A 12,003-nucleotide genomic window follows, 5' to 3' on the forward strand; every position below is an offset into this window, starting at 1 on the left:
ATGATAAAGAAGATATTGAATGCAGTGCCAGAAGGAATCAGGAAAATTGGCGGACCAAAGTTAAGGTGGGAAAAAGGGATGAGCGAGGATGTAAAGATAACTGTAATCAAGAACTGGAGGAGCTCTGTACTTAACAGGAAAGAATGGGGAAAACTTCTTCTGAAGACCAAGGCCCACAAACGGATGTCGAGCTAGTGATGACGATGATGATGATTATGATGATCATATGAGTGAAGACATATGACGGTGTCGATGGTGATTCGTTCGTCGGTTGGGGCCGTTAAGACTTGAGCAGACTCCTTGGTTTTAACCGACAGGAGGAGGCTATGTACCGAACCCGGGTTTCGCCCTCATAATCATCACCATCCCACATCCAGACGTGAAAGCCGCCCACGGGCGTCATACAGAAATACCTGCAGCAGGCGAAACGAACATGTCCTCTGCCTTCCCAACACTAAAAGCCATACGATAAATAAGCACGGGGATTAGATCAGTGGTCTATTATTGCCCTCTTCAGATCACGCAATGCATGTTCAAAACATTTAATGCCCTCAGAATATGCCGGCCACACGATTCGCTGTAAACCATGCGTTTCAAGGAACTGATTGACCGCTTTGGTTCGATGGGCAGCTATACAGTAGGAGAATTAAAATCTGAAGAATATCCGGTGAGAGATGGAACGAGCCCTTCATCTAGAAGCGCCATCAGGAACAATTGGGGTATTGTAAAGTCCTCGTCGACAGTGCCAGCAAAATCCAGTAATTACAACTTGGAGGATGTCGTCTCTGTATACCAGATCGGTCACGTTATCCTGGACAGTAATTAGGGGAGTACGTCGACCAAACTTTTTTCCACTCCAAAACATGATGGCGTTCTAGGATGAAGGAATCGTTCCATCTCTCAGCGGATCGTCTCCAGACTCTAATGCTCCTGTTGTACGGTGACTTCATCATAAAATAACGTACGCTTCCCCCGTTGCTGAAACTGTGAACTATGCGTTGTTACTCAATACTCACGAGCTTGTGATTTCGAACATGCCTCCTTGATATCAGTCCACCATCGTGCAGCCAACTTCGTATTATCCATCTGGCGCATTCACTCTGGAAGCCCTCGTTGGGTCCTGGTAGAAGAAAGCGGCAGTAGCAGTAGACCTACGACGCGATGTGCTGAAAGCAACAAATACCGATCATCCCTGCGAGTTGTTCCGCGTGGGCGTCCAGCCCGTTATTGGTCAGCAAACGTTTGTATCTCCCTAATTTTTTCTTTTTCCAAACTCTGGACTCGCTCAACTACGAGTGACGACATCCATTTGTCGTCGTCCTTTCTGCAGCAATTTCGCAATTTGAATGCCCTCAGTAGCAGAAATGGGTACTGTAGACACGTTTACCTCAGTCCCACACGTGCTATCTATACATCGCTGACCTTACACGTGATGTTAAACTGAACGGCACGGCATAACTTATCGTCGCTGCGCCTCGAAATATCACAGTGACAATATTGAGGGGAGAAATACTGACCCGCTACACATGTATCACCTGGAACGAAAATTAATTGAAATAGTTCATGCAATACTGACCCTTAAGGGCCGTTTTCCTAGACACGCAACGCGCCCAGCTCAACACGCCCTCCACTCCTCTGCTCGGAGTGTTAGGCCGACTGATTCCGAACGACTTATTGCAACTCGCCCAGCGTACTATTTGGATTCAGAGTTCATCTCAGTGTATAACTAGTCAGTTCATAGTTTGTATTCTGCGGAGGATGAAGAATGAATATTGAAATAGTTAGTGGCCATTCAATTCTGTGGGAACTGAAGAACCCGGAGTACAAAAGTACTGAAATGAAAGAAATGATTTGGGCAGATATCGGCAATATGATCAACAAAACAAATAAGTTCCGACACGAAAGGAAATATTATTGACAGTACATTACATGAAATCATTCATTATTGTTTATTATTATTCCGTGCACAGTAAAACAAAATAATGGATATAAGTAAATATTAGTATCATTATTGTTGAATATAAGTGAAAATGAAAACCTGCAACCTGTTTTCCACTCATTGACCGGGTCAGGGATGTAATGAATGAAAGTTTATATAGGCTGTTATTACAATGGGGTCACCACTCCCAAGGTGATTTATTATCGAGTGATAAATGCTATGAAATGATAATGGAGAGTGTTGCTTGACAGGGAAAACCGGAGTACCCGGAGAAAAACCTGTCCCGCCTCCGCTTTGTCCAGCAAAAATCTCACTTGGAGTCACCGGGATTTGAACCACGGTATCCAGCGGTGAGAGGCTGACGCGCTGCCGTCTGAGCCACAGAGGCTCTTGTTGAATATAAGTAGCTATTCTTATTTTTAGTGACTGTTTTTGTTGAAGTTTATGGGATAGCGTGCTCAAGGATCGTCTGAGCCACCAACGCGAACAAATTGTGCACTTTGAAATAATCTGTAAATCTGCTTCTTACCTGAAATTCTCCTGATTTCGAAAATCCACCTGTCCCTGCAAGAGGGATCACATTCTTTTTAGGGAAATGCTCTTCATGGGAATTCTTCGACACCTTCACGGTACGGTGATCTGATGAGTATTAATCCCTCAGCATATTATGTAAACACCAGCAAATGGTAACTAAAATATTTACAGTTTCAGGTTTCAAATTGATAGGCATGATTCCGAAGGCGTTCTCAAATACTCTTCTTGCTCTATTCATTTGATAGTTGGAACTTCGTCTTTGCCCATTTGCCATTTACCTGAATGTAAGGCCCAATTCCTGAACAAGTGTTATTGGTGACTTGGTGACACCTTCGATGAGGTGCAAAATGGAAGCGAATTTCTCACGGGAGATTCGAAAATAAGCTTTAACTTTTATCTTCGTACATCAAATGCTTTGTAATAAGCAATTCAAATGCTTCTTCGTCAGCTCATTTCTTGTACATCCCATCTTCAAATATCCTCATTTTCGACCACTCACGAAGCAAGAACTCCTCCTCTTCATCCTCCATTTTCTGATCAAGTAACAACATCATGTCCGGTACATTCTTTTGCTTTTCTTTAGCTGAAAATAATCCATGACACTTGAGAATACAATGCTACACAGATCGCAACCCGAATGACAACCTAGTGCGCTCTCTAGAACACTTAACAAGAACGTCTTAAGTTGTACTGGGCACATTAAGTTTACCGAGAGCATTAGGTCCGGCGCGAGCGATAAACATTCCTCTTGGAAAACAGCCCTTTATATGAGAGAATCTTTCTCAACTATTATGAGATAATGGTTTTCCTAGGCGCTACGACGATGTGCCTATTATCGAACTTAGTTTAACGTCCCTATGTTTCTCAGATATTTCATTACTGTAAAAATGTATGGGGTACCATGAAATATACCGCGTGAGATGATAACATGCAGAATAATTTTGTGCACTGTGTTACGTATCTATTCACAATGTGTTTATAATTATTACCAGAATTACTATTACTATTTTTTATAACAGACAATTATTATTTTCACTAACAACATTTAATGTACACAACGAGATTACATGTAATATATTATATAAACACTCTGAAATTGTACTTAACAATGGTATATGGTAACTAGGACCATGGTAATGTGCGTGTGTCCCTTTTGACCAAGTAGGTCCTCGTAGAAGACGTATTCTAGGTTAAAATAACGAGGGTATAGATTAATGCATCCACATGCACAGAAATGGTGTCGCGATATAAACCAAGCACCTCCTCGCTTAAAGCATTGCAGCAGGTAAACAGCCCACTACAAGAATGTTGTAATTGAAATAGGATGTACAGCAATACACACACTGTGCCTGCAGCACTACACGTTCACTCCCTTCCCCTCCTTTTCAGTACTGCAGTGGGGCAGTGTTGTATGTTTATGTCGGGACACCATTTTTGCGCATGCATGTGCCTAGGTATATTGCGCATCGTTTCACAGACAAGCCTGTAATTTTAGCGTTCTCGTCATTTCAAATGACTGAAGATAAGGGGCAAGTTCCTTCACTGTACCCACACAAATCATGAATATTCTTGGCGTTAATTTTGAGAATAATTGATATCACTTCCAAAAGTCATTCTACCTTCATTCAGAACGTCTTCCTTGTTTAGTTCTACCACTGTTAAGAGCTTCCAAGTTGTAATTACAATCGGAAGTTATATCCTAAGTTCTAATTGAAATCCGTGCTCCATTAGGCGATGCTGCAGCATAGAGTGGATGCAATTACATGGGGTTTCATTCACCTGCCCAAGAATGGTGCCAATTAGAGTCCTTTGGTGGCACAGTTAACAGCCGTTAACCAATCGCTAGCGATTGCGTCGCTATATGCGCACATTCACCTGATATTAATACAGCGCGGTATGAGATGTAGACTCGTTTGTGAGGAATTATTCACAAATGTCCAATGTGACGGAATAGCACTAAGAGAAACTGATTTTCTTACAGTCGGTACAATTGGAATGACGAGTTGAAGTAATAAAAACAATTGTGATGATTTATCGTTCGGATTACATTACATTGATTTGATTTAGCAAGAATAAGGTATCCGACTCTTTTTTTCAATCAAACACATGATCGAATACAAAGTTAATATGTCAATAAATTTATTATTATTATTATTATTATTATTATTATTATTATTATTATTATTATTATTATTATTATTATTACCGGGATGAGTGGCTCAGACGATAGAAGCGTTGACCTTATGAGTCTAAGTTGACAGTTTGATCCCGGCTCAGTCCAGTGGTATTTGAAGGCGCTCAAACATGCCAGTCTTCTGTCGGTAGATTTACCGACAAGTACTGTAACAGAAATTTTGCGGAACAAAACTTCCGGCACTTTAGTATCTCCAAAAACCGTACAAGTAGCTTGTGGGACATATAACTATTATTATTATTATTATTATTATTATTATTATTATTATTATTATTATTATTATTATTATTATTATTAGCCGGCCCCGTGGTGTTGGGGTAGCGTGCTTGCCTCTTACCCGGACGCCCCGGGTTTGATTCCCAGCCAGGTCAGGGATTTTTACCTAGACCTGAGGGCTGGTTCAATGTCCACTCAGGCTACGTGATTAGAATTGAGGAGCTATCTGACGGTGAGATAGCGGCCCCGGTCTCGAAAGCCAAGATTAACGACCGAGAGGATTCGTCGTGCTGACCACACGACACCTCGCAGTCTGCAGGTCTGAGGGCTGAGCAGCGGTCGCTTGGTAGACCAAGGCCCTTCAAGGGCTGTAGTGCCATGGGGTTTGGTTTGGTTATCATTATTATTATTATTATTAGTTTATTATTATCATCACCATTTCTGAGTTAGGTAAACTGAGTACATATTAGTTGCTTAACATTCCCTCAGCAGTAAATTGAGTCCCACAGTTTTTAAGCCATGCGGTAAACCGAGTCGGCTGCGTTTGGCTCTACAGCTCTGCTCCTTAAGCGCTGCGCATGATGAAGCACGGAACACCTGATTGTGTAAACTCAGGAGGCATACCGTCTATAATAGTGCAATGCAGTGCAGCAAATAGATAGTTAATGGGCCAGCACGAAAGTGATGACCAGTAGGAAAAATAAAACACTTTTGACATAAACATGTCTTATGGCGGTGGGACGTCTGAAAATTGGCGCCACGAAATTATTGATTAAAAAATGTGTGACGCGATATTATCTAGCAACCGTGCAGGCTATGATGTGAATTACTGATGGATGGCCATGACTGAGAAACATACAGGATGGTCGGAAAAAACGTTAACCGAATATAGGAGCATTAGGGCGTTGGTCATTCTGTTAAGTATTTTGAAAAAAAATGTCGATATCTCGCGCGGGTCTCAATTTATCAGCTGATGAATTTAGCCAATCAGATCACTTCGTGGGCGAATTCAAATGGGCTTTAGAAGGCGGTGTTGCTAAATCTGGACATGGCTTGGTCGAGCTTGAGAACCATGTCGAGAACGGAGCATCAAACACTAACACTCCGTGGGTTTCAGCCAATACCACCGTAGCGTGCTTGCTGTGGACCGAGTGCATCAGCAGGGAGGTCCTTGTTCAAGATCCTCTCCTGGGCAAGTTTATTTCTTCTATTGGCGCTCTCAAGCCGGTCATGAGCCATGTGCAGATTTAGCAACACCGCTTCCCAAAGCCCATCTGAAATCGCCCGCGAAGCGATCTGATTGGCTAACTTCAGTAGCTGAAAAAATGACAACCGCGCGAAATTTCGACGGATTTTTTTTTTCAAATTCTCATCAGTTTTACCAACGCTGTAACGCTCATATACTCTGTTCACGTTGTTTCGGTCCACCTTGCATAGAAGGCTCTTTTATCAGAGAGACCTCATCCCATCATACTCTATAGAGATTCATGGCAGTTTCATAGGTCCTGAGTCAATTTAGGCCTTTCAATTCACTGAATCCTACACTTGTCAACTCCAACTGAAAAGCCTTACATCTGATCTGTTTTTTCACATGCTCTATTGGTGGAAAAATATCTAATTCCCTCCTTGGGAACTTAGAATTTCCAGTCGGAATTGCTAGGCGGGCAATAATTCCATTGTGGAGTTTTATCTCCCGTATGCAGTTATCAGACTGTGCTTCTTATATAGGGCTTCTGGTAAGTTCACCTGCATACACCCCAACGTCAGTGGGTAGGGTCTGACACATCCCACTCTGACGAGTCTAATGTCAGACCTAAGACGAAACGCTGGTTAATAGAGCAAACGCCTGAAAAGCCTTACATCTGATCTGTTTTTTGACATGCTCTATTGGTGAAAAATATCTAATTCCTTCCATAGGAATTTAGAATTTGCCATTCGGAATTGCTAGGCGGGCAATAATTCCATTGTGAAGATTTATCTGCCGTATGCAGTTATCAGACTCTGCCTCTTAAATAGGCTTCAGATAAGTTCACCTGCATACACCCAGCGTCAGTGGGTGAGGTCTGACACATTCCACTCTGATGAGTCTAGTGTCAGACCTAAGACGAAACGCTGGTTAATAGACCAAACGCCTGAAAAGCCTTACATCTGATATGCTGAAAAAATGACAACCGCGCAAGATTTCGACGTTTTCTTTTCAAATTCTCATCAGTTCTACCAACGCTGTAACGCTCATATACTCTATTCGCGTTGTTTTGGACCACCCTGCATAGAAGGCTCTTTTATCAGAGAGACCTCATCCCATCATACTCTATAGGGATTCATAGCAGTTTCATAGGTCCTGAGTCAGTTTACGCCTTTCAGTTCACTGAATCCTACACATGTCAACTCCAAATGCCATGCAGATATCTCTCAAAAACTATTCGATAAACGGAAATAAATTCATCGTTATCAATTTCAAATTATAAACATTTGATTTCTCGAAAGGGAAATTTGAAAACATTTTTTTTTCATTTACGTCAGTCTTATTCCAGTGTGCCTAAGCAGTTCATAGTTAACAGTGCCAATATCATTGTGTTTTTCTCACAAGATGAGCTCACGCGTATAAAGATAATGTTAACACTGATACGACATTCAATGACAAGCTCTTTCATATCCAGGACATTCAGAAATAAGAATACCTTTGAAAGGCAGAACTTTAATCATTTTAAAGTTCGTGTTAATATATTAAAAGTTAGCACACGTACGCGTTCTACGCTCGGGAATTGGTAATGGATTACACGATAACTTCACGAATTTCTGAAAAGTTACATGCCTGCATTCAAACGTTTAATACGGCATATTGAACTGATATTTTTCTACGAAAGCACGTGGCAGTAACGTGAAGTTACTAAACAAACTAAACAAAGTCGAAACAAAATGAGGACAAAAATACAGTTTATTGAACGGTACAATTCCCGATCAGAAGTTGTGCGGAATTCTCCCTACTTCTCGGTTACATATTATTATCGTTTATCTGAAAAGTGTTAATTCTAACTTATGAATAAGATATCCTGAGTCCACCCAGCTTTCGCTCCCGTAAAGCAAAGTTGGTCTGAAAACAGACCGAATAATAATAATAATAATAATAATAATAATAATAATAATAATAATAATAATAATAATAATAATAATGGCGCTGTGGCTGAAGATTCATAAAACCAGCAGTTGACGATAATCTCTGTTCTAACGAAAACAGTAAAATAACTCTTCAGTTATTCCCGTTAACCCACCTTAAAGTGAGACGAATTAGTCTGTAAAGCTGTCCTTTAATGATATCTCCCTAATTAAATCCTCCTATCGAAAACGTGCACACGAGGAAAAAGGTTCAGAAATTGATTTGCTCTAAAGCCGGTAGAGTTCCACTAATGTTGGTCATGTGTATTGTGTGTGAGGGTGAGACATCTGTTTCGATCTTCCTATAAACCCCCAGTTCAGTCAGGGATTTAGAAATAATATTGACCATAAAACCTACCCAAGGGCAGGTGGAATCTATATACGAACTTTGTTAGAAATATATCCAGTAGTTTTTTCTGTCAGAAGAACTCAGACAGAAAGACACCAAAACTAAAAAAATATGCAGATGGTCATTATTACACCTGAAATGGATAATTGTTATCGTCCGAAATATTCAACGTTCAGACATACGGTTGTTACGACTTTATGTATACAGAAAATGAATCAACTCCACGTACAATACCTTTTCGGCTGTGTCCGCTGAACTTGGCCTGCAAAACCATCCGTTAATGATATCTCCCTTATTAATCCTCGTATCTAAAATGTGCATATGAAAATAATTTTTAGAAATTGATTTCCGTCAAGGCTGGTGGGAAAGTAAAATCACTGTTTCATTTTCTTATAAACCCAGAGTCCATTCAGAAAACTGAAATGCTATTAGCCTTAAAAATCCTTTGGACAAGTGGACGCTGAATATGAAGTTTGGTTGAAATATTTCCAGTAGTTTTGCAGTTATAAGAAATATGCTTTGCACGAACCCGCTTTTAGGCTATGTCCACTGGGACATAGACTGAAAAATGATCCGTTAATGATATATTTCTTATTAATCCTCCTATCGGTAAGGGTAAGGTGCACATGAGAAAACGCTTTTGGAAATTGATTTCCATTAAGGCTGGTAGATTTTCAGTAAGTTTAGTCATGTATATTTTGTAGGAGGATAAAATCACTGTTTCAATCTTCCTATAAATCTCCGGTCCATTCAGAGATTTAGAAACAATATTGCTCCAGAAACCTACCCAAGGTCAGGTAGACATGAAGTTTAGTAGAAATATATCCAATCGTTTTCCAGTTATAAGAACTCATACAAACAGAATCCAAAGTTAAAAAGCCTGCAGATGGTTATTATTACACCTGAAACGGATAACAGTACGAACATTTCGCCAAAATATTCAATGTACACACAGTCGTTGCGATTTTATTTAAATAGATTAATATTAATTGTAATTTATAAAATTAATCTGTCCAAACTGTGCAAAACGGGGTGGTACTTACTTCTGCATCACCACGCTTCAAGTGGTATGTAAATTGGAAGGCTGTCTTTGTAGTCCCAAGGCAAAGAGGAACATTACACACGGAACATATTCATTACGTGTGAACTTGATTCTCCTTTGTGCTTCATGCAGCACACCTTCTCGTTGTAGACTTTCATGCATGGTGGGCAGAACTCTCCAGACGTATCGTTTTGGGGATGTAAGGCTTCTTTTTTTTTTTCAAAATTGCAGTGCCACTGATAGAACTTTTGCGCTTATCCCTTGATAAAACATAGGCAGAACTAACTAAATTTCTGAAGTCCTTCAGGCTCTTTTCACGAAGGTTCATTTGACAACACTAGCATCAATAAAATAAAATGATTGCGCCACCACTATTTACTTTTACTATCAACCTGATAAGTGTCCTTTAGCTGATATAATCTGCTCACACAATTCATGTGACTGTTAATTGTTGATGGTTACATGTTTCGCTTCCACCAAACATTAAAGGATGGCATTCAGCGGTGGGTCTGCTCCTTGAACTCATGTAGGCCTAAGTGTTATATAAAATTAAGCGAAAATTATTGTAGAAAGCTTTCAGGTTAACATCCGCATCTGGTCATACTTAGAGAAAATAACTATACAAAACCTTAGCGTCTCTGGAAACCGTAAAACATTAGTTAGAGGGACGTAAAGCCATTATTATTATTATTATTATTATTATTATTATTATTATTATTATTTATTATTATTATTATTCGGTCCGTTTTCAGACCAACTTTGCTTTACGGGAGCGAAAGCTGGGTGGACTCAGGATATCTTATTCATAAGTTAGAATTAACAGACATGAAAGTAGCAAGAATGATTGCTGGTAAAAACAGGTGGGAACAATGGCAGGAAGGTACTCGGAATGAGGAGATAAAGGCTAATTTAGGAATGAACTTGATGGATGAAGCTGTACGCATAAACCGGCTTCGGTGGTGGGATCATGTGAGGCGAATGGAGGAGGATAGGTTACCTAGGAGAATAATGGACTCTGCTATGGAGGGTAAGAGAAGTAGAGGTAGACCAAGGCGATTATGGTTAGACTCGGTTTCTAACGATTTAAAGATAAGAGGTATAGAACTAAATGAGGCCACAATACTAGTTGCAAAGCGAGGATTGAGGCGACGTTTAGTAAATTCACAGAGGCTTGCAGACTGAACGCTGAAAGGCATAACTGTCTATAATGATAATGTATGTAATGTATTTAATGTATGTATGTATGTATGTATGTATGTATGTATTATTATTATTATTATTATTATTATTATTATTATTATTATTATTATTATTATTATTATTATCGGCTCCATGGCTAAATGGTTAGCGTGCTGGCCTTTAGTCACAGGGGTCCTGGGTTCGATTCCTGGCAGGGTAGGAAATTTTAACCATCATTGGTTAATTTCGCTGGCACGGGGGCTGGTTGTATTTGTCGTCCTCATCACGACGCGCAGGTTGCCTATGGCCGTCAAATCTAAAGACCTGCACCTGGCGAGCCGAACGTGTCTTCGGACACTCCCGGCACTAAAAGCCATACGCCATTTTATTTCACCATCAAAACTGTTCTACGGAGAATGCAAATACAGTGACATGGAAACATTAATCCTGGCAGGTACGGTCCTCGTAAAGGAAAATGAAATGGAATGGCGTATGGCTTTTAGTGCCGGGAGTGTCCGAGGACAAGTTCGGCTCGCCAGGTGCAGGTCTTTTCATTTGACACCCGTAGGTGACCTGCGCGTCGTTATGAGGATGAAATGATGATGAGGACGACACATACACCCAGCCCCCGTGTCAGCGGAATTAACCAATTATGGTTAAAATTCCCGACCCTGCCGGGAATCGAACCCAGGACCCCTGTGACCAAAGGCCAGCACGCTAACCATTTAGCCATGAAGCCGGAACTCGTAAAGGAATATACATCGTACACATGCTCGCATTCACCCAAAAGTGTCACAGAAACACGTGACGTAATGCAAGAAATAGAAAGTCACCAACAACGGTGAGACATTCCTAATGATAAATGATCGTAAAACCTATATAATTTGTGGGAAACATACAGGTTACGTAGATGTCACATTTCAAACTGTCCCAAATTTTACTAAAAATTGTTTACTGTTCATGCGCTGATAAAATTATATATGCACTTGCATTCTTTCTGATGCCAAATAAAGCAACTGAAATCTATGTAAAATGTTGCGTCATATTGTAACTCACAGTGCGACACTTAGCTTAAAATTTTCACCTACAGTGAATTTTATATAATTAGAATGGCCGCAACGCTTTTTTGGCCTTCAGCTGTAATAAACGGGTGCCGTTTCCATTTAGGACAAGATTGGTGGCGCAAAATACAAGCCCTCGGTCTGACAAAGGAATACAAATCGAACTCATAAAAAGGTAAAAATAATTAAAACACTTCTTTGGACTTCCCTTTTTAACCCCAGAGACGTGGAGGACTGCTTTGTCGAAGATCTAACGACTGTCGACCAGGACACACAATATTAATAATAATAATGTTATTTGCTTTACGTCCCACTAACTACTATTTTAAGATC

This window comes from Anabrus simplex, chromosome 7, assembly GCF_040414725.1.
Source record: "Anabrus simplex isolate iqAnaSimp1 chromosome 7, ASM4041472v1, whole genome shotgun sequence".
NCBI classification, from domain to species: Eukaryota; Metazoa; Arthropoda; class Insecta; order Orthoptera; family Tettigoniidae; genus Anabrus; species Anabrus simplex.